At 45.3% G+C, this 23703-nt stretch overlaps 1 protein-coding gene across 7 annotated transcripts in view; it reads left to right on the forward strand.

Moving 5' to 3' along the window:
- Nucleotides 1–11460: 11460 nt before the first annotated feature.
- The window catches only part of SENP5 (SUMO specific peptidase 5), a 79185-nt gene continuing 66942 nt past the window's right edge, over nt 11461–23703 (forward strand). For 6 of the 7 annotated variants that reach the window (XM_045031382.1, XM_045031385.1, XM_045031383.1 and 3 more), the window contains exons 1-2: nt 11461–13284; nt 20495–20701. The gene's annotated coding sequence lies outside the window, so the exon portion shown is untranslated. The remainder of the gene's footprint in view (nt 13285–20494; nt 20702–23703) is intronic. The other variant, XM_045031391.1, reaches the window with a different exon arrangement.

Here is a 23703-nt window from a genome sequence, read left to right on the forward strand (position 1 = left end):
CCAACCATCACCCATCATGTGAATGTTTATGAATAGTGAATAAAAGGGAGTGCAAGCATGGTGTAACCCAGATGCCTTCTCTGCACTAGCAATTTAGTGGATATCTCTCCCTGTTGCATTACAATTGGTGGAACCCTACCAAGGAAAGCAACACTGTAGCAAGAGAAAAGTGTACATCCAAGTACAATCACACCCCCTTATGGGCAAGAGACCCTGATTTTTTTTCATGGTTTCCTTGGTAGGACTTCATTTGAACTACTGCGCTAGTTGTTCAAGTGGGATCAACAGTATAGAAGTCACACATGGGCATCCTCTGCCTTGTTGGTTTAACTGGATTGCACTACGTTTAACAAGATAACTAGAAAGGTAACCAGAAATGTGAAAGTTAGCTCAGGTGCAAGTACGCCCCCCTGGCCAACACCCTGAGAGTGAAGGGCCATGAGGTGCAGATGGATGCCCTGATCATCGGAGCACTGGGCGCCTGGGACCCCTGCAATGAGCATGTGCTGCGGACCTGCAGGATCGGTCGATGCTACGCATGGCTCATGCAGCGCCTCATGATCTCAGACACCATCCGATGGTCCAGGGACATCTACATTGAACACATCACTGGCCAGCGACAGTACCAGGAGGCGTGAGCTGGAGTGACATCGTTTAGATTCATAGACTTAAGGTCAGAAGGGACCATTATGGTCATCTAGTCTGACCTCCTGCACAACGTTCTTCAACTACGAGACAGGGACCAAGAGACTTTCTCCGTTGGATCATATGAACTGGAACCATAAACTCCCTGAACATTAAATCTCACCAAATGAGGGTCAATCCATCCTCATCATCATATCCACTCATTATACTCCACATCTGAACATAACCATTATATGAACTTCATACCCTCATATTTCAATGTCTGTACTTTCACCCATCAACCTTTTACCCCCAATCGGGGATATTTCAGATTATGTATTCCTTATGCCACCCGATCTTAAACCGAATTTAGCACCCCTCGATAATCTGTACGTTATTCCCTGATAACCAGAAACGTCTATGCTTAAACTCTATACTGTTCACTTTTTTTAATCATCTTAATAAAATTTTTAAATTTGATTACTTAACAGTAGATGGCGCCAATGCAACTCTAGTAGTTTTGCTTTGATGGGTTTTTTGATCTGCAGAGAGAGAAGTTAAAAGTGCAAATGAAGGCTTGGCTTGATTTGAAGATCTAAAATCTTGAGCAAGCCAAGAGCAGTAGAATAGCATCTCCTCAACATCAGCAGGTGCTTAGCAGCCCAGTCACAGCCCTGCCCCTGTCCACTGGGCGTTGTTGTGCTCTCTCTTCATCTGCTGAAAAAGGACCATGCAGAAGAGCAGCAGGAAGCAGCAGGTTGTAAGAGACTTTGTGAATTTTAAATCTATTTTCCTGAGTTTATACAAAATTCTCTCTGGTCTGTGCTGCATCATAGAAGCACTCTGAAAAATTATTGCCATGATTTGAAAGACCAGGCTGGAAATTTCTGAGCTATGGAAGGAGCACAGGGATTATTTGCTATTTTACCTTTTTTGATCCTCTTGAGCAATCCCCCAGCCTTTTTTTTTTTTAATTTTCTTTTCAGCAAATTTTACCCCTTCCTCTCTGGGCATTCAAGGTCCTTCCAACAGCAGAAACTGCATCATTCCACTGCACAGGGCTGGCACAGAGAGCTATTCCATACACCCTGGGCATGTGACTAATATGCAGCTGTTGTCAAAGAGGCAACAGGTAAAGTGGCATAACTAAGACTACGTTGCCATTATGCTAGACTACTGGAATCTGGTACACTCATTCATTATGAATTTCTGAGTCAGAGGTGATGGGAAGGATTTGGCCTTTGACCTTTTCATCAGAAGTCACTAAAGTTTATCAGTCTTACTTATTGGATTTCAACCAGGCAGGTACCCTTGTGAGCGACGCTCTTTGAAATTTGGTAAATTCAAGCATTATGGGCTGCTGAGTACAGGTGGAGAGCCAGCCACATTTGCAGTTTGACCATTTTTATCATGGGTCACCAAAAGGTCAAACAGTTGGAGGCATCCTTGCCACTGAACCATTCTTCCTCTCTAGGTGATCAGGTGAGCTACATGCACCAATGCTAACTGCCATATCCATTTAAAGGCTGTACTGCACACAGCTAGTAAGATACACTGCAAAAATGTCACATAAATGATCATGAAAATTTGCCAGCCCAGGCACAAAATCCACTTGGCTTATCTATATTGTGATGATGATGATAGTAACTGAAAAAATAAATAACATTTTACTTGTCCGGAAAAAAAAAAGTTGCCCAGCCCAGTACAATTGTGCGCAGCTGGTGAATGTGTACATTCCCATCTCCAGCTTGTGAGTGCACATGACTAGGTAGGTGTGCAGAAGGGTCTTGCAATGTGCAGGCACTACCTATGAAATTTGGAGCACCCTTAATTCCCAGTGAAGTAAATGGGAGTTGCAGGTGCTCAGCATCTGCTAGATTGGTCTCTTGGGCATGAACAAGCACACTTACCTGGGGCTTAAAATGAGAATAAATAAATAATATTGTTTTAATTAATTAAATTAATTAATAAAGCCACCAGAGCTTGATCCAACTTCCACTGAAGTCAGTGTAAAGACTCCCATTGACTACATTAGAAATTGGATCAGGCCAAGATGACCTGACCCAAAACCAACTGAAATCAATGGAAAGACCCTTATTGACTTCAATGGGTGCTGGATTGGGCCCATAGTCTGCCTATATGTGTGTGCACACGCAACACTACAGTGTAAAGAAGGCAGATCTTCAGTATGTTTCCATGAGTGATTCTTTTGAACTTACCATTAAATTTGTCCTCAAGTTTTGGGTTTTTTTGGTACACTTGAAATTAACATATTTTTCCATCTATGCCGTGTTTAGCTAAAGGTGTCTGCTGTCCAGGTTTCAATTTAGTGTCTTCAGTTTAGCAGCATCCAGCAGCTAATGCATCTGGTTAGGAAGCTTAGCCTTTTCCCAGATCTGTATGAAATTAAATAGTGCAAATATCCTCTTCTTTCCAGACAAACGAAATATATGTAAGAAATGGTTAAATCTGGCAGCATTTTCAAGGCTAATCAATTATATTGTTTTACTAGGTTTGGTTTGCATTCTTTTCTGACTTGTATATTCATGACCAGCTGATTTTTAGAAGTAGTAACAATTCTCAAGCTTGTTTTAGGAAAGGTTTCAGTTACATGATCTGTAGTTACAGTTGTTAAAGCATTTGACGCTGTATTTAAAAACAAGAAATTCACTTTTATTGCGTAGAACATCAGCACAGGTAAATATTATTTCACTGCACATATGGACTATGGTTTTAAAAGAAAACTTCTGTGCAGTTAATAACTGAGCAATATGCAATTTGCTCTTTCAAATGTGACCTTCAAAATGGAGGTCTTAACTGCTCTGCGTGGACATTAGGAATGTCACTGGACTTAGTGGGGTTGCTTCCAATATCCCTGAGCAATATTTCCCCTCCCCTCACTATAGTGCATAGTTCTGTGCTCTGCCTCCTCCCACCCCAGAGTGGGCTGAATTTTTGTGGCACTGCAGGTACAAAGCAAAAAAATGGCCAAAGTTGATGTTTCCTTTCCAGGTGACTTTTAATGGGGAAGTTAGTGACATTTAGATGCTGCCCTTTCTTTAAGAGACAAACTTTGCTATTAGATATGCACTGCCTGTGTGTTGGTTTTTGTCAGTATTAAAAACAGAAGTAAACCCACTTCCTCACTTCCCTTGGGATTCAACAGAATTCTGCCCAGCAAACTGCACAAACCTTCCACTCCATGATGTCCAAAAGTGTGTGCAGAAATTGGGAGCGATGCAGGTTGTTGCTCATCCCAAGTCAGTTGCAACTTAGATCTCACACCAAAGAGAACACTTGTAGCCAATCCTATACTAAACGGTCTAAAGACTTATTAACTAGGAAAAGAAAATAAGAGTTATTTACAAGCAGGTAAACACACACACACATACAAATGAGTTAGTCTTAAGTTTCAAAAGGTAATAGAAGATTCCTTAATAAGAAAGCTCCATATGTCCCTCAAGACTAACCCAGGCTAACCACTGGGGATCTCTTGCTTATGCCTAGAAAACCTAAGCAGCATAGAGATACAGTTTCTCCTTGTCAAGGATTTCTCTGAGGACAGGTCTCACTACTAAAGTATATTGGTATAACTACCTTGCTCAGGGGTGTGAAAAATCCACACCCCCTGACCAACATAGTTATACCCATCTAACCCCTGGCTGTAGACAGAGCTATGTCGACAGGAGAGCTTCTCCCGTCAACAAAGCTGCTGTCTCTCGGGGAGGTGGATTAACTAGGCTGACCCGTCGGTGTAGTAGTGTCTTTACTAAAGCGCTATTGTGGTGCAGCTGCACTGGTTCAACTGTGCTGCTGCACCATTGTACGTGAAGACAAGCCCTAAGCTGCCAGTTCAGCCGATGGGAGGAATTCACTAGCAGGTCTCCTCTTCATCGGGGGAGGGGGAAGGACGGACCCAAACAATCAGTGAAGTCTTTTGTCCTCTGATGTTCCACAATAGTTCATCTGGTGTCCATGGACCTTCTCTGTTGGACAGAAGCTAACACCTCCTGCTGGAGATTAGTATTTCACACTACTTAGTGCTTCTCTCCTGTCTGGGGATTTACAGTTACAGAACCTTATAAGTACTAACTTATAACATGGGATACAGATATTATAAGTGAGATTAATGCATGGGGCACTGACAAAAATTTGATAAAGTCTATAAGGGCTGGTCTACACGGTGGGTGGGGGGGTTCGAACTAAGATACGCAACTTCAGCTATGCTATTTGCGTAGCTGAAGTTGAAATATCTTAGTTCGACTTACCTGGCCGTCCTCATGGCGGCAAGTCGACTGCTGTGGCACCCCCATTGACTGTGCTTACTCCTCCTACCGAGGTGGAGTACGGGTGTCGATTAGTGAATCGATTTATTGCGTCCAGACGAGATGTGATAAATTGATCCCCGATACATCGAACACTACCTGCCGATCCAGAGGGTAGTGTAGACGTACCCTAAACACTAAGCACATTTGTATAATTCGAATACCTATTTTAACAATGCTAGCATGCAGGTGAAGCAGACTGATTCCAGCTATGGGTTTGTCAGTATTCAAGAGAGGCATGGGGACCTTGTTTGCACAGAAGTTACAAGCTTTCCAGCTACACAGAGTTCTTCTTCAAGTCTGGAGAAGGAGTCAGAGTGGGTTGGGACAGATTGGTAAGCAGAAGGGGTGAGGTATGTCGGAGATGCTCAGTTGAAATGGACAATTAGGGGGTTGATTGTTATGCAGACAGGGTTTGAAGTGGACGATTAAGGGTGGCAGGCAGTGTGGTCTGTTATACATTATTGTAACGAGCCATAAAACCAGCATCTCTGTTAAGTCCAAGGTTGTTGGTGTCTAGCAGAGTTATGAATTTAAGCTCCCAGGCTTGGCTTTTGAGAGTTGTGCAGGTTTCCTTTGAGGACAAGCATTGAAAGATCAGAGATGGGATCAATTGTGAAAAGTGTTGGCCAGGGACTTAACAGGGACAGCAGCTTGTGGGCTCATTAGCACAATTTGTAACACAGCATACACTGCCTGCTACCATTAATTGCCCACTTCAGACTCTTTATGCATAACAGTCTAACCAGCTCCACTGCCCACTTCATGGCAAGAGCCTGTTTCCAACATGCCCGACCCCTTCTGCTCAACAGCGGCTATGACTGGAGAAGGGGTAACCTGTTGCCAGTCTCTTAAGGGCTGGTGGGAGCATGAAGCTGAAGCCTAATGTCCCAGTAACCAAACCCTGGCAGTGGCAAGGAATCCAGCCTTGCACCCACATGGCCCCCTGCTCTGGATGCAGACACCAAAGCGCAGTCTTCGCTGCCCTGCCAGAGGGATAACTGGAGCTCAGCCCAGCTCTGCCCTGGGGGTGGGGCTCTCAATGGGCCGAGCTCCCTGGGGTGCTGCTCAGGGCTTGCCTGGAGTGGGCCTGCACTCAGTCGCTCGGAGCACTGGGACAAACGCCGCAGTCCCGGGTGAAAACGCCACAGCCTCCCCGTTACAGTATGCAGGGGCTGCTTTCTGGGCGGACGTTGGGAGGCACCAGGGCACTGGGAGGGGGACAGGGCTCTGCCCTGCTGCAGGGGCTCGCTGCATTGGGGAGGGTCCCTGATCTCAGCGCTCCCCCCCCCTGCCTAGTACGTGGGCAGTGAGCTACAAATTGCAGTTGCCTGCTCCTCCCAGCACAGGCCCGCCCGCAGCACCGGGGAGAGCTCGCCATGCAGGGACAGCGGAGCTCGCAGGAGCTCGCCCAGTGCAAGGGGACAGATCGGCTTGGAGCTCGTGGCTTTAGATACGGGCTGGGGGAGGCAGCTTCCCAGTACTGCTGCCAGCACCCAGTGCGCCTGGTGGGAAGAGTCAGGTCCCGGCAGAACAACTGCTGCGGCTGAGCCCGAAGGTGAGCACTGCTCATTGTGCTTCCCAGTGCCTGGCGCGGCACATCACCCAGCTGAGAGCTGCCTTCTGGAGTCTGCAGGTGAGGGGAGCCCTGCTCTTCCCAGGCCCATCCACCTGCAGCTCCTCCCCCCCACCTATCCCTTCCTCTCCTGTGCCCTCTTCTCCAGCAGCGCCCAGCACTTCCCCAGCAGCAGGCTGCGTCCCGGTGCAGAGGAGGAACCAGCTGTAAAGCAGCCCACTTGTATGATCACCCGCTGTACTCCTAGCCTGGCCTGGAGAGGCGCCTCCATGCACTGGCAGATGTTCTGCTTCAGTTCTGGCTGGGTTTGGCTCCTTGCCAGGGGCTGGGGTGGGGGCTCCCCATCTCTGTGCCGTTCCTGAGGGTGTCAGGAGCCAGGGGAGTGGGGAGGGAGAGAGAGTTGCTAAATTCTAACTGAAGAAAAGAGAAGTTTACAGGGTTGATCACAAGGCTCCGGAATTACCTGTTGCCCATTGGGAAAGGTGGCCGGTCACAGGCCTCAAACTTTCTGGCTATGTAAAGACGTGAGGGTGACGTTCTAGGGCAGGGTGGCAAGAGGCCTGCCAAAGGATCTGGAGAATGATGGTGGTTGGCTTACAGTGCCGGGAGCCGGCGATCACTCTGTGCCTGACAAGGGGAGAACCAGGGAATCAAAAATCTGTAAGGAGGCCACCAAACATGTGATTGTTCACCCCTACGTGGACACGACCACACCTCCCCAGTAAGACAATGAAAGCTGAATATTTGGGCTGTGTGTGTGAGTGTAGGTTTGCCATTGTGTCTGCGAAGAAACATGACAGATCTTTGTTTCAGCTCAATGCCAAATACAGATTCAGTGGGCTGCAATTAACTTTTGTGCTGCATAGGAACAAGCACAATAAAAATGCAGAGGTGGTGGTGGTGGGGTGGGTCAGGAGGGACAGTTAACTCGGTCCCACAGCCATGATTTGGAGGGCATGAGTAGGATGGTAAATAAATGCGAGCGACAAGGTACTGTCATCTTCAATTAGTTGCTGCCCTTATGACAGCATGGAGAGCAACCCAGCATGGGATGAAATGTGTGTCCCTATTTCATGCTTATTAGTACAGCCAGCTGTAGAAAGAAAATCCCTGCTTCAGTTGCTGGAACCGAAAACTTGGCCTAGGACTTTGGCCTATAGAAATATAGGAAAAGCAAGTATCCATTACAGAGTCCCCGGTGTCGTGTGTGTTTGACATTAGTTGAAAGGTCACAAATTCCAGAGCACGGCGTGCTCAGCTGGTAATATTTATGCTATTTCATTTTCCTGCAGGCCTGAAGCTAACCCTGGGTCTCTTCCCTCTCCCACTGAACTCAATGACTAAACTCCTTATTCCAGTGGTGCCAGATCAGGATTTACAGTTGTAAATTTACTCACTAGATTGGAACGAGTGACCCATTGAGATAGTGGACACAGCTTTCAAAGGCAGAAAATCATTTTCTGTTCAAGATGTTCACAGGTGTGAATTCAGATGACAATGGAAAAATGTTTTATCCGTGTGTTGCAGGTTCAGTGATGTAGCGAAATATGGGCAGGGTAAAGCAAGAGGGTGGAACATAAGATTATGATTAACACATTGTGCAGCTTACGGTCAGGGCCAGATTTGCAGAAGCACTCAGCATCCAGCAGTTCCTGTTGTGACACTCGTGGGCAGACATTCTCCAAACCCAATGTGCTGGGCTCTTTTGAAAATCTGGGCACATATTTTGGTGCCTAATAGGAAGCTGAGCTCATTTGAAAATGTAGCCCAGTGGTCCCCAACGTGGTGCCCGCGGACGCCATGGCGCCCACCGAGGCATTTATGTGCGCCCGCCTAGTGCCCAGCAGGGGAAAGAAGCCACAGCCCTGCACCTGACGGGGACAGAGAACTCAGGCTGTGAGCACGGTGTTCTCTGTTCCCAGCAGGCGCAGGGCCCGCCTAGTGCCCAGCAGGAGAGGCAAGCCACAGCCCCACCCCTGACGGGGACAGAGACCTCCGGGGCTGCAGGCTGCGGGCGCCGGTGTTCTCTGTCCTCACAGCTTCTCTCCGGCTTCTCTCTGGATTCATATATTATGTTATATTAAATGTGATGTTTTTCGTATTATTTAAGGTACAAATACAAAATAAGCCTTGAAAAATTGTTGGCGCCCGCCACACTCTTCTGAAAACATGAATGTGCTACTGGCCACAAAAAGGTTGGGGGCCACTGATGTAGCCCCTTTTACTGTCCCTGCATGGATGTCATTGTACAGAAATAGATTGTATACACTGGCTCTTCTGGTGTTTGATTACGTCAGGGGTCGGCAACCTTTCAGAAGTGGTGTGCCGAGTCTTCTTTTATTCATTCTAAATTAAGGATTACGTATGCCAGTAATACATTTTAGAAGATCTCTTTCTGTAAGTCTATAATATAGAACTAAACTATTGTTGTATGTAAAGTAAATAAGGTTTTTAAAATGTTTAAGCAGCTTCATTTAAAATTAAATCAAAATGCAGAGCCCCCCTGGACTGGTGGCCAGGACCTGGGCAGTGTGAGTGCCACTGAAAATCAGCTTGTGTGCCGCGTTCAGCACCCGTGCCATAGGTTGCCTCTGGATTACATGTTAGTGTGAGCTGATTTTTTTTCCAGAGATGATCCACAATAATACAAATGGAACAAGCTTCTCAGATTCCTCTTTTGTTCACAGATGATAAAGTTAAGGTAGTTGGAAGGTTCACCAGCACAAAGCATAAACCCCCTCAGATCCCTGGCCTGTGGAGTAATAGTAGAAACCAGTGATTTCCCCAGCAGTTTTTAGATTGAAAAGGATGATGCCTTTTCAATGTGGACCTCGCTTTGGATTGGGCTTGTCCATGTTCTTAAAGTTAAGCACGTGCTTTGCTGAACCAGGGCCTGAAAGAGAATTGATGTAAAACTAATGTATAAAGTCCCAGTTCAGCAAAGTGTTTAAGCACATGCGGAGAAGGACCCGCTGCCGAATTGCTGCTGCAGACGCGGACGTGCCGCCCCAATAACGGACGGAGTGCTGCCCCTTTCTATTGGCCACCCCGGGCACCTGCTTCCTTTGCTGGTGCCTGGAGCCGGCCTTGTCAAAGAGCATAAAAACACAGGACTGGTAGGGACCTCTTGGTGTGGAGGGGCAGAGTCTTACAAATGGCCGAGGACATCCAAGGAGTTACCAGCACAGTAATTCCACCTGGTTTCAAAGGGCAGCATTTTATTTTGCAGATAAATGAAACTCAAGGAGGCATAATGGATGGATAGTTACCGACAGGAAAACATGGTGACTGTGTGTTTTTCTGTTTAGAATTCTGGGATGGTGACATGGTGTGAGGGCCACAGGAGATGTGCTTGTGTGTGAGTACACGAGGAGCTTTCATCTTCTCTGTTAAAACCTTCTCTGCATAGGTGAGTCAAACCTGCTACCATGGTGTTATAAGACTAATAAACTGCTTTATCATCCAGGCGACTGGAAGCCAGACTCCTGGGTTCTTAGTGGGGGATTTGCCTGAGTAACAACTGAGCAGGGAGTACTGGCTCATTAGCAGGAGTTATAGACCCAAGTCAAGGGCAGAACAGATCCCTAAATATGCTAACAGATTATTTTGGGGCATTGAGAGAGCGTCAGGGATATCATATTTATGGTAATATGTATCCCTAGACTTAACGATATTTTGACCCTGTCTACACTGGGAAAATGCATCATGTTCCCGAACACGTTTTAACTAACATGACATTAAGCTTGACTTAGCCCTGAATATAGACAGGGACACGCTGTATATAAAAAGGTGTTGGCTTGTCGGAGTTAACCCATATTCAGCGAGCACATTTTAAACACAACTCTACTTGTCCTCACTAAGGTGCAGTGGAGAAAAAGTTGTTTGCTAACTTGTTACACTCCTAGTGTCCACAAAGCAAGTTTGTCTCATTGGTTGGTCAATATAAACAGTAGGTGCTTGACCAGCTAACCTTAAAAACACACCTTTTTGGCCTAGAGAAGACAAGCCCTGAGGGCAAAACTGTGTTAACATCATGCAAGTTGCCAGATCATCTAATTGGTCTACCCCGGAGGGGAGGGAGGGTGTCACTTTAACGGACATACATTGCCATTCATTGTCTGGGGGAAGCGAACACAAGCTTCTGAGATATCCAATCCCTCTTGCAGAAACACTGAGCCGAATTCTCTTCTCACGTAGGTGCAAGTGTGGAGTAACTGCACTGACTTTGGTGGAGCTGCTCTGGATTTACTCTGGTGTGAATGATTGCAGAATCCAGCCGGCTGTGTTTTTAGTGCCTGCCTAAATGGTGCCAGTGAGGTCAGATTGTATTGGTTTTCATATGTGGACACAGTCACGCCATCCAACGGAAAGAATCCACAGGAGGAGGCTTCAGGGGAGGAGGTGGAGGTGGAAACCTCTGTGCGTTTTCCCTTGGGAAGTTTGCCCCAAATCCTTCCACCAGGGACGGGTTGTGATTGCATCGCCCTGCAGCACGGGCGGAACTGCCACCCCAGGAACCTGCCCATTCCCTGATACCCACAGAAAGCTAGGGCTGTCCATGTGCTGGGCCTGGGACACTGTCCCCTTCCTTGGCTCCGTGTCAGCCCGGTTCCATGGGAATGGTTCTGCTAAGCTGCTGCTGCCTCTGAGACTCCTCTCCCCACTCCATGCACAAGGGCCATCAGAACAGTTCATGCAACCTCTGATGGCATTAACGTATCGCTCTTCTTTTTACCCACTGGCATCTTCATATCCGCCAACTTTCCCCCTCCTGGTTTGTCATGTCACCATCAGTAGCTTGTCCTCTCCCCAGCAGAGGGTGCTCTTTACAGTCCAGCGGGCAGGGTGGAGGTGAACAAGTGCTACTCAGGGTATGTCTGCACTGCAATCCCAGGTGTGATTGCAGCCAGGGTAGACACACCTATGCTAGCGTGGCTACAAATGGCAGGGAAGACATGGCATGATGGGCTTCAGCACAAGCTGTACAATCCCACCCACAACCCTGGGTACTAACTCATGTTGTTAACCCACACTGACGTCCATGCCGCCACATCTACACTGCTACTTTTAGCCATGATAGTGCAGGTGTGTCTACCCTAGCTGAAATCACGGCTTAGATTGCAGTGAGGACATATCCACAAAGACATGTGCCCTCAGAGGAAGCAGGGAGATCTGTGTGGAGGGTCCCTCCCCTGCCATTTATGCTGTGGGGTATGAACCCACCTGCTTGCCCTTGGAGGATGGTTTGCTGGTATGTTTTCTTCTCACTCAGTGTGAAGGTCTGTTTTCTCAAGCTGATTTTGAAAGCTGCAGGAGGTACCCAGGTGAAGCCAGCACAGTAAAATAAAGTACATTAAAAACCCAGCTCTGAGTTGGAGCTCAGCGAAGCCAAATCAGCAATAAAATAGGAGTAGTGGGGTGTTTTCTTTTGGAATTATATTCTACTTAGGTTCTAAAAACTCTTCTAATTATTAGGACAAACTGATGGAAAAGCTGATGTCAGCTGGGAGAACTAGTGGGGAGAAATATAAATGTGTCTGTGGCCATAGGAGAGCATTACATGATGTCTCACTCCAGATTTCACATGAGTCATTTTCCTCCTGGTCAGGATTTCGTACTGAGTTGCAGGTGGCAATTGTCTGGGTCTCTCCACATACCAAAACTGCAGTGAATTTGTGTGTTTCAATGCCACTTTGAGAAGTACCAACAACCGTATTTCTCTGCATCTAGTGGAGTCAGCACTGCACTGAACATCATACCACCTGAGTACTAATTGCAGCTCCAGCCCATGACTCATGCTGGCTTTGGGAAGAAGACCATAGGCCAGATTCGGCTATCATGCCCAGCTGCACAAGTACATTGATTTCAGTAGGAACTGTGGGAGGTCAGCACCTTGGAAAATCTGGCCTACATTTTAGGTGCCTCACAAGAAGTTTACTTCTGATGCCTGACTGTAGACACCAAAGTTGGAAAGCTTGGTCCTTATGTAAGGATAAGGCCTTTGTCTGCAGCCAGATTGTAAGGCCTGTAGCCAGATTGTAAGGCCTAAAGCCCAAGGCCTTCATCCGCAGCCAGATTAAAAAAGCAGCAGCCATGAACTGAGAAGCAGTAAGTCACATCCTCCCATTCCATCTAAATTACATTAAAACAATGTAATATCAGGCTGGTAAGAAGGACACCCAGTCTTAATGGCACCCACTATCACCAGATAAAGAAACAGCTCTTAAGTTGGTTAAAGAAAACGTAGTTTGATAGCAGCCTGTCTGGCAAGAAACCACTTCTCAATAGTTGTGGTTGTGAAATCCTCATTTCTTTATTGTTTTGTCATTATGGTCCTCACTTCTCTATTATTTGTCTGTACGATCTCTGTCTGGTTCTTTGATTGTTTCTCTCTGTTACATAATTAATTTTGCTAGGAAATTAATTAAGGTGGTGGGGTATGATTGGTTTGAGAATTTTGTTAGGATTGGCTAGTAAAATTTTAGTAAAATAATTGGTTAAGGCATAGCTAAGCAGGGCTCAGGTTTCACTATATAAACTGGGGTCCAAGAAGGAGACCAGCAGAGAAGGAACAGAAAACGAAGAAGAAGAAGGAAAAGGAAAGACCTGGAAGAAGAAGAACAACTCACATCCGAGACACAGCCTAAAATCAGAGCTGCTAAGAATCCTCTGCACGACCAAGATGTGCAGCAACCAGAATCCAGATGAGACTGACCTTGCCTGGCCAACGGGGAAAGTTCGCTGGCCCGATAAGGATTGGTGAGCGTAGCACTGTATGCTTAGCATGTGTATTCTGCTTGGTAATTGTCAATACAGAGAGGATAAGGATATTACTGTGTAAGGTAAAAGGTCCTGCAAACCTGCAGAAAATTACACCCTGAGCCCTAGGAACTGGGTAAAGGTGGATGCCCTAGAGGGTGTGTAACAGAGAATTTTGTGTGGGTAACACTTAATGTCTGTGCCTCAGTTTCCCCATCTGTAAAGTGTAGATAATGAGATTCTGCTCCTGACCTAGGGCACAAGAGTGGAGGCATTTTTGGAAGCTAGGTATGTATCCTGCAGACCAGGTGATCTGCTTTTCCCTTTCCACCTGCTCTGCCCAGCAGCCCAATCCACTGAAGCCAATGGAAAGACATCTGCTGATTTCAGTGAGACCTGGTTAGGGCCACAGGCTGGTAAGAAGAATGGACAGTGATTGTCAGTGTATTGACATGGTGAACAGCTGGAACAAGTTACAGGACAGTTTAAGTCTAAACCTCTGATGGTTGAAGCCAACAGGCAATAGCCATAATTAATCACAGTTGTTGCTAGTAATTGTAGAATCCTCCCTGATTGATAAACAGCCTTTTCAATACACAGTCATTAATGATTTTCTATCTCAAATGTACTTAAATGTTAAGCAGTTAAAATAGTCCAAAGCTCCTATCTTGCAGTCTTGGGCAAACCTCTTGATGGTATCAGTGGGAATTTGCCTGAGTAAGGACCAGAGAGCATAGAGATTGTAAGGTGTTTTCCAAAACAGGGAAATCAGCTTCTGTATCAGTCCTTTGCACTTTTCTGATAGACAGTCAAAAAATGAAACTGAACATTCAGCCTCCTGCAGTGTGTTGGTTTCCTTCTCAGCAGTTTCCTGAGCACCAGCAGCAAGTGTGAAGGTGTTGAAAAGCATCCTGCTGTGCTCTGGTTCAGCTGTAGCACTCTATAGGGGAACACAGCTGTAGACAGATTAATAGTTGATATTTGCATTGACACTGGTGGAGTGCTGGATCGAGTGTCAAACATAGGCAGGGCTGGGCCTAAGCTCCTGCAACTGAAAGGGCCGGTGCAGTGGAAGTTACGGCTTACAGAGAAGTCAGTTTTCATGATCCCGCAGTGGATCTGAGGCCCTTGTTTCACTGCACACAGGGAAATCCATAGTATAGTATTAGGGCTGGTGAAATCTGGTTCTCAGTGGAAACCTGTGGTTTTGACAAAACAATTTTATTTTTGTTTGGATGTTCTGCTTTCAGCGGGAATATTTCAAGATATTTTTGGACAAACTTCCAGTTTTTGCTTTTCTAACAAAAAATCAAATTTCTCCATAGGAAACAGCCCATTTTTTGACTATCTCTAATAATTATCAGCGTAGCATTTTATGGGCATGTGGTCTTTCATGATAAGGAAAAAGTGCCAGACAAAGAATAGGGGCCCAGATTCTGCTTTTCACTTTTACCAGGATAAATCCATGCCAATGTCACTGAAATCAAAAGCGCCACTTTGCATATACACCCCAGTATAACGGCCCTGATTCAGCAAAACACTTAAGTCCCATTAAAGTCAAATATGTGCTTAAAATTAAGCATGTGCTTTGCTGAATCAGGCCTTAGACCTTGTCTAGAGTTTGCTGGTTTGTTGTTAGATCTGTACCAGCAAACCCTTAATTTTAAGCACGTAATTGACTTCAGTGGTTTGTAAGAGGTAACTATAACAGGACCGCTTGGAAATAGTGACATTAATATAATAACATTTAACATTCCTGTGGTGGGAAGAACACCTCAACAGCCCAACACTGTGGCATTTAATTTCAGAAAGGGGAACTATGCAAAAATGAACTATACAGAAATTAAAAGGTACAGTGACTAGAGTGAAATCCCTGCAAGCTGCATGGATACTTTTCAAAGACACCATAATAGAGGCCCAATTTAAATTTATACCCCAAATTAAAAAACACAGTAAAAGAACAAAAAAAAGAGCCACCGTGGCTTAACAAGCATGTAAAAGAAGCATTGAGAGATAAAAAGACTTCCTTTTAAAAAGTGGAAGTCAGATCCTAGTGAGGTAAATAGAAAGGAGCATAAACACTGCCAAATTAAGTGCAAGAGTGCAATAAGAAAAGCCAAAGAGGAGTTTGAAGAATGGCTAGTCAAAAACTCAAAACATAATAACAACATGTTTTTAAGTACATAAGAAGCAAGAAGCCTGCTAAATAATCAGTGGGGCCCCTAGATGATCGAGGTACAAAAGGAGCACTTAAAGACGATAAAGTCATTGCAGAGAAACTAAATTAATTCTTTGCTTCAGTCTTCACAGCTGAGGATGTTAGGGAGATTCCCAAACCTGATCTGTCCTTTGTAGGTGTTCCATTCTATGCATCCGAAGAAGTGAGCTGTAGCTCACGAAAGCTCATGCTGAAATAAATTTGTTAGTCTCTAAGGTGCCACAATTATTCCTGTTCTTTTTAGAGGAAGTTTTGGAATTAATTGATAAACTTAACAGTAACAAGTCACCGGGACCGGATGGCATTCACCCAAGAGTTCTGAAAGATCTCAAATGTGAATTTGCGAACTATTAACTAGGGTTTGCAACCTGTCCTTTAAATCAGCCTCTGTACCCAATGACTGGAAGATAGCTAATGTAACGCCAATATTTAAAAAGGGCTCTAGAGGTGATCCCGGCAATCACAGACCGGTAAATCTAATGTTGGTACTGGGTAAATTAGTCAAAACAATAGTAAAGAATAAAATTGTCAGACACATAGAAGAACATAAATTGTTGGGCAAAAGTCAACATGGTTTCTGTAAAGGGAAATCATGTCTTAATAATCTATTAGAGTTCCTTGAAGGGGTCAACAAACATGTGGACAAGGGGGATCCAGTGGACATAGTGTACTTAGATTTCCAGAAAGCCTTTGACAAGGTCCCTTACCAAAGGCTCTTATGTAAATTAAGTTGTCATGGGATAAGAGGGAAGGTCCTTTCAAGGACTGAGCACTGGTTAAAAGACAAGGAACAAAGGGTAGGAATTAATGATAAATTCTCAGAATGGAGAGGGGTAACTAGGGTCAAGTCCTAGGACCAATCCTATTCAACTTATTCATAAATGATCTGGAGAAAGGGGTAAACAGTGAGGTGGCAAAGTTTGCAGATGATACTAAACTGCTCAAGATAGTTAAGACCAAAGCAGACTGTGAAGAACTTCAAAAAGATCTCATAAAACTAAGTGATTGGGCAACAAAATGGCAAATGAAATTTAATGTGGCTAAATGTAAAGTAATGCACATTGGAAAAAATAACCCCAACTATACATACAATATGATGGGGGCTAATTTAGCTACAACTAATCAGGAAAGAGATCTTGGAGTCATCGTGGATAGTTCTCTGAAGACATCCACGCAATGTGCAGCAGCAGTCAAAAAAGCAAACAGGATCTTAGGAATCATTAAAAAAGGGCTAGAGAATAAGACAGAGAATATTTTATTGCCTTTATATAAATCCATGGTAATCCCACATCTTGAATACTGCGTACAGATGTGGTCTCCTCGTCTCAAAAAAGATATACATTAGGAAAGGTTCAGAGAAGGGCAACTAAAATGATTAGGGGTTTGGAACGGGTCCCATATGAGGAGAGATTAAAGAGGCTAAGACTTTTCAGCTTGGAAAAGAGGAGACTAAGGGGGGATATGATAGAGGTCTATAAAATCATGAATGGTGTGTAAAAAGTGAATAAGGAAAAGTTATTTACTTGTTCCCATAATATAAGAACTAGGGGTCACCAAATGAAATTAATGGGCAGCAGGTTTAAAACAAATAAAAGGAAGTTCCTCGTCACACAGCGCACAGTCAACTTGTGGAACTCCTTGCCTGAGGAGGTTGTGAAGGCTGGACTATAACAGGGTTTAAAAGAGAACTGGATAAATTCATGGAGGTTAAGTCCATTAATGGCTATTAGCCAGGATGGGTAAGGAATGGTGTCCCTAGCCTCTGTTTGTCAGAGGGTGGAGCTGGATGGCAGGAGAGAGATCACTTGATCATTACCTGTTAGGTTCACTCCCTCTGGGGCATTGATATTGGCCACTGTCGGTAGACAGGATACTGCTCTGGATGGACCTTTGATCTAACCCAGTATGACCGTTCTTATGCTCTTATGTAAGAGCCTTGCTGAATCAAGGCCTTAGTTACAGTGGTGTATATGGAAAGCTGAATGCCATGAAAGTTGAATGCCCTCTGGCCAGCGCTGTAGAATTTTTGCCCTTGCTACTCACTTGTAGCAGAATAGATGCAATTCCTGTACACACAGATACTTGGTTCAGAATTCAAGGAGTAAATGTGGATTTGATAGTGACAGCGGGTCCCTTTGTTACTTCTGTCAAGTTCTGAGAATCATGTAAACTGTTGAGGTCATAGCTCTGACCCACTGACAAAATAATATTCTGTCCTCTTGATGATAAGCTACAGACTCCAAGTAGCTCTTCTGGCACCTTTTGAAGTGAAATCTAAGGTGCGTGTCAGCACTGATTAAAGGAAAGCTTTGTAGGAGGCTGGCTTGGGCCTTGATTGCATCAGCAGCACCAGTAGTCAAGGTACTGGATCTCTTGAGCTGTCAGCTGGATGATTTCGAACGACTTGTGTAGGGAGTAACAACTGTAGTGGCAAAGTGCAGCGTAAGAAGCCGCTAAATAACTTTTATGGTCTGGTTGCACTTAGAGCTGCTAAATAACAGCAGCGATATCAGGAAGTTGATTGAAGGGTGCTATCTGTTGGGTTTTTTTTAAATAGACATGAGTTGAATTTATCCTTGGGTAACTCAATTGAAATCAACAGAATAACCTCAGGGTTGATTAAAAAAGGAGAATGCCATCTGTAATGTTACACCCTTCATCACTTTCACGAAGCAATTCAGAACCATTGGAGGAGAAGAACTGGATGTAGTGATGTTAATACTGATACACTAGTTTTATTCATACTTAAAAGAGCAAAAAAAAAAAAAGACGTCTTCCAGCTGCTCTTTTATCTCGACCTATTTATCAGTCCTTATGTCATGAAGCCAACACAAACAAGAGAAAGACGTTTATTTATTGTGTTCTTTTATTTTTTCAGTGCACAATTCAAGTCTGGGAATGTTTTTCCTGAGGAAACACACATTTATTTTAAATTCATTTCTCTACATTTTATTCTTTAATGGATTATTTTAAGAAATTGTCCCATTTGGGCTTTTCTTCTTTTTATTTTTAAATTCAAGAAACTTTCTGAATTCATGGAAAATTGGAAGATTAAGTGAAAATGTCATGCATTGGTGATAAACAGAATTAGGTCAATAAATGCTGACTTGAAACTATGCAGTAGGCTCTTCTCTGTGCCAAGCAGCATCCTAGCAATGTTTTCACTGTAAATAATTTAAGTCACTCTGAAATATTTGCTTTGGCTTTCACCCCGTTTAAGTGGATGTCACACACTGGGCTGGTGTTTGTATTGTAATTAGAATTATTTGGTTTGATGGCATTCCTGCTTCCATGTGCAAACAAGTTAGTTCTGGGAAAATCTCACCTGGCCAAAAGTTAAAGGGTCCGATTTTTTTCATTTCCCTGAACTTTGTGTCGTCAGTTACACTAGTGCCAAGTGAGTGTAAAAATGCTCGCGTTCTGATGTACTAGCATTTTGCACTGGTGTGACTTTCACATGCTGCTGGACAATGGAGAATTGAGCCTATGTAATTGTAACCCACACACCTCCTGGGTGTGATGTTCTGTCCCATCTAGTGGCACCAAGACCATTTAGAGAGCAATTAATGAGTCAGATCTACAGCCTTAGCTAACAGGTTATTGGCTTTTAGCTCATGAGGTAGAGGTTCATGCACTAAGCTCCAGAGGTCCCTGTTTCGATCCTGCTCATTGACACCTGGGGTCTGTTGGCATTACATAATATTATCAGCGCCAGTTAAAGTCAATGCCAAAGCTTACATTGACTTCAGTCGGAATAGGCTTTCAATTTGCAAATTCCATTGACGTCAATGAGAGTTCTGAGTGTATGAGAAATGAACACAGGTCTGGACCCTATATATGATCACTTGTGGCATCCATTTTCTCCTGTAATCAGCCAGCCATGTAAGTTCCCAGCAGGCTGTGTTTTTCTGTTTGGTTTTTTTTTAATTGGTTTGAATGAACTGAGTGCTAATGACAGGTCCTGAGCTGACAGTTCCGCAGGTTGAAGTCCAGTTACTCAGCGCTCAGACGCTATGATGGGTGGTATACGGATGCCTAGAGATAAATATAAAGCTGGCTGCACATTTTTTCACTAACTGTATCTCCCTGTGCAGTGCCTGCAGCCATGCACAGAGCCATGGGATGCACAGAAGGCCCAGTGTCACAGGAAGCACAAAGTATGGTTTCTTCTCAGGTTGCTGTAGATCTGTGATAGGTTTCAAAATTCATGCAGGATTTCCTCTGCGTTGGAGGGATTTCAGAATCCAGGGCTATTTAAAAAACACACCAGTTTGTAGACATGGGGAGACCCCATTCAAACTCCCAAATTCAAATATTTTCTACCTGTAGTCTCTGGAACCACCATCTACAGCTGGGAGCAGGAATAACCTGTGGGGAGGGGGAAGAGGGCAAGGAGGGGAGTTGCTGTTCTGTCATTGGTGGGTCAGAATGGGGGGTGGATCATTCCTCTCTGCCCCCTCAGAAAATGAGTGCTGCTGTTCATGAGGCCTGTAAAGGGGCTTCTGTGGATTCTAGAGGATACCCAAACTAGGGCACAGTGGTCCATCCTGTGCCCCCAGGCTGTGTGCAGGGTTTCTGATGACTGCCAGACTTTGGGCCATAAGCTGCATGATGGGCAGCTGTGCAAAGCACATGCTACAATTCCCTTTACAAATACTCGTTTTTGGAAGTTAATATAGAGAGCACCACATGTTAGTGTAGGTGGGCTCCTGACGCCCCCGAATCAGTGCAAATACGTATGAGCCCAAATATTTCACTTATTACTGCTCCCTCCTTTGGGCACGATTGTCCACACACCTCATGGAGTGCCGGTGCACAGGACAGGCACTCCGCCAGCAATGTGATGGGGGCTGTATCAGAACCAGAGTAGAACAGAACAGGGTAAGTCATCACTTTAGAGCTCATCTGCCCACACAGCTTAGCTGACCCCTTATGAAAACTCCTGTTCCCATTTTCCATGTTCTTCAGTAACGTTTGTTCTCATGTGCCCAGAGCCATCCCGAGTGCCTGGCCAGATGCGGGTTCCTGAGGTCTCTTCGGACAGTGAAGCAGGAGAAATGCCCCCCACCACACTGGGCTTGGGGCTTTGTCGCTGCCTGTGTGCAGAGCTGCGATCTTGATGTAGAATGCCTGGTGACAAAGAAGCGCTGTTCAAACTGGTGTGCATACACCTGTCAGCTTCAGCAAACGTGTTCAAAGGTAAAGCGGCCGAGTTCTCTGCTGCTCTGGGCTAACCTGTCGTTCTGCATCATGATGAATTAGTGTTCTCTGCAGTAATCAGAGGTCATTATTGTTACAGAAACAATAGCTGTTATTCTGTGGCAGCTCTCTGACAGCTAAAGAACGTGGCGGCCTGTGAAAAATCTAGACGGCTTAATCTTCTTGTGTTGAATAACATTTTCCTGTCTTTTCTTGGTAAATGTTCACACTGATGCAGGGGAGTGGGCGCTGTGTGATCTGCTAACGGTGGGGGGGGGGCTGGGTGTGTGCTTAGCTACTGGGAACAGAGTACAGAGCCCTTCACCAATCCGCCTGTCACAAGGCGACTGGTCCTTAAAGGGGAGATGGGTCCAGCCCGACCTGTGATACTCAGCTCACCTCCAGGTGGTCATGTGACATACAGGCCTCCTGGGGTGGGCGAGGTAAAAACAGAAGCCTCTGAGAACCAAGAGAGGATCTGTGAAAGAGGGCTGGAGTGCAGCCTGGTTACTGGTGAAATGGGGAAGCTGGTTTGAACCATTGCACAGCCCCAGGGCGGAGGATGGTGGAATCCCTTAGCTGGGGGGCAGCAGGGCACAGCCCCAGGGCGGAGGATGGTGGACTCTCTTAGCCAGAGGGAAGGGTGTGGGCCTGATGAGCCAAAAGAAACTGTATGTTGATGTAAGCAGAGTCAGGATGAGCTCTACCCTGACATCTGGTGGTGAATTGTGGTGAGTTGTGGAAAAGAACTTCAGGGGCTGGTCTCGTTTGCATAGGACACCCACCCCATCTAGCATGAGCCCACAGCTGCCCAAATGGTCACTTTGGCTGCTGTGAGATCCCCAGTTTCTCTGTTATTGAGGCAGGAAGAATAAAGTGTTGTTACTCTGATTATGTGAATCAAGGCCAATGGAACTGTTTTATGACAGAGGGACTCACCATCAACTAAGTAGCACTTGCTAGACAAGGGACATGGGTTCCAAACCCCAGTGAATGGAGAGAGGTGCGGGACAGGCATGTGTACCTGGTGGGGTGGGTCCCCTTTGAGAGCCTAAAGCACCAATTGCACCTTCTTCTCTCTCTCTGCTGTTAAATAGCAGAGCAAATTTTGATTCTATTAAGAGTCTAGTTACAGGCTGCTGTGCTGAATTTGCTTCGGGCCAATGGTGCACCAGCAGTGGGGCTCCCCTACGATTAGCTGAAATCACTAAAGAGCCAAGATTACTAAGAGCTGAGATCACTGAGTGCTGTGTTAACTAGTGGGGGAGCCTGAAGATATATTGCTAAGTGGCTAGTGGAGCTGAGCAGTTTGTGGGACGGTTGGAGTGGCCCATGGGACAGTGAGCAGAGCAGTTTGCAGGATGGTTGGAGTGGGACAGCGAGTGGAGCGGAGCTGAGCAGTTTGCGGGACAGTTGGAGCAGCCCACGGGACGGTGAGTGGAGTGAAGCGGAGCGGGGCTGAGCAGAGCTGAGTGGAGCAGTTTGTGGGACAGCTGGAGCGGCTCACGGGACAGCTGGTGGAGTGGAGCGACTCGTGGTGAAGGTTGCAGCAGAGCCACACAGAGAGGTGGGGCAGTCAGCCTTGGACCATGTAAGGTGCCCCTTAACACCCTGTGTGCCCTTTCTCCCCACTCATTTCCACCCAGGCCAGGGGGTAAAACTCTGCAGATAATTTTTTAACTCTGGGGCTGCACTGGCCAGGGACAGAGACTTTTGGGTTGTTGGACTCAAGAGACTTTGGGGGTGTTAGACTTTTGGGACTTTGGGGTGATCTTTTGGGTTGTTGGACTTAAGACCCTGAGGGGAAAAGGACACTGCCAAACTTACTTGGGAGTGGGTCTTTTGCTCATGGTTTGTGTTATGAATCCTGTTTGTGGTGTTTCCCCAACATAATGCTGCATTGTTTCCCTCCTTTATTAAAAGGATTTTGCTACACTCAGACTCCGTGCTTGCGAGAGGGGAAGTATTGCCTCTTAGAGGCACCCGGGGGGTGGTATGTAATTGTCCCAGGTCACTGGGTGGGGGCTCGAGACGGTTTTGCATCGCGTTATGGAAACGGAACCCTTAGATACTGAACCCAGCCCTTGTTGCTGCCAACTCAGATGGGCAGAAGGATTACATTTATAAACTGTATGTATGTATATCGGAAGGACAGAACAGGTCATGCGGGGGAGGGGGGAGTGGCACTATATGTGAAAGAAAATGTAGAATCAAATGAAGTAAAAATTTTAAGTGAATCCACATGTTCCATAGAATCTCTATGGATGGTAATTTCATGCTCTAATAAGAATATAACATTAGGGATCTATTATCGACCACCTGACCAGGATAGTGATAGTGATGATGAAATGCTAAGGGAAATTAGAGAGGCTATCAAAATTAAGAACTCGATAATAGTGGGGGATTTCAGTTATCCCCATATTGACTGGGAACATGTCACCTCAGGATGAAATGCAGATACAAAATTTCTCAATACTTTAAATGACTGCTTCTTGGAGCAGCTGGTACGGGAACCCACAAGGAGAGAGGCAACTGTAGATTTAGTGCTGAGCGCAGGAGCTGGTCCAAGAGGTAACTATAACAGGACCGCTTGGAAATAGTGACCATAATATAACATTTAACATCCCAGTGGTGGGAAGAACATCTCAACAGCCCAACACTGTGGCATTTAATTTAAAAAAGGGGAACTATGCAAAAATGAACTATGCAGAAATTAAAAGGTACAGTGACTAGAGTGAAATCCCTGCAAGCTGCATGGGCGCTTTTAAAAGACAATATAATAGAGGCCCAACTTAAATGTATACCCCAATTTAAGAAATACAGTAAAAGAACTAAAAAAGAGCAACTATGGCTTAACAAGCATGTAAAAAAAGCAGTGAGAGATAAAGACTTCCTTTTAAAAAGTGGAAGTCAGATCCTAGTGAGGTAAATAGAAAGGATCATAAACACTGCCAAATTAAGTGCAAGAGTGTAATAAGAAAAGCCAAAGAGGAGTTTGAAGA

This window comes from Mauremys mutica, chromosome 9 (genome assembly GCF_020497125.1).
Source record: "Mauremys mutica isolate MM-2020 ecotype Southern chromosome 9, ASM2049712v1, whole genome shotgun sequence".
NCBI classification, from domain to species: Eukaryota; Metazoa; Chordata; order Testudines; family Geoemydidae; genus Mauremys; species Mauremys mutica.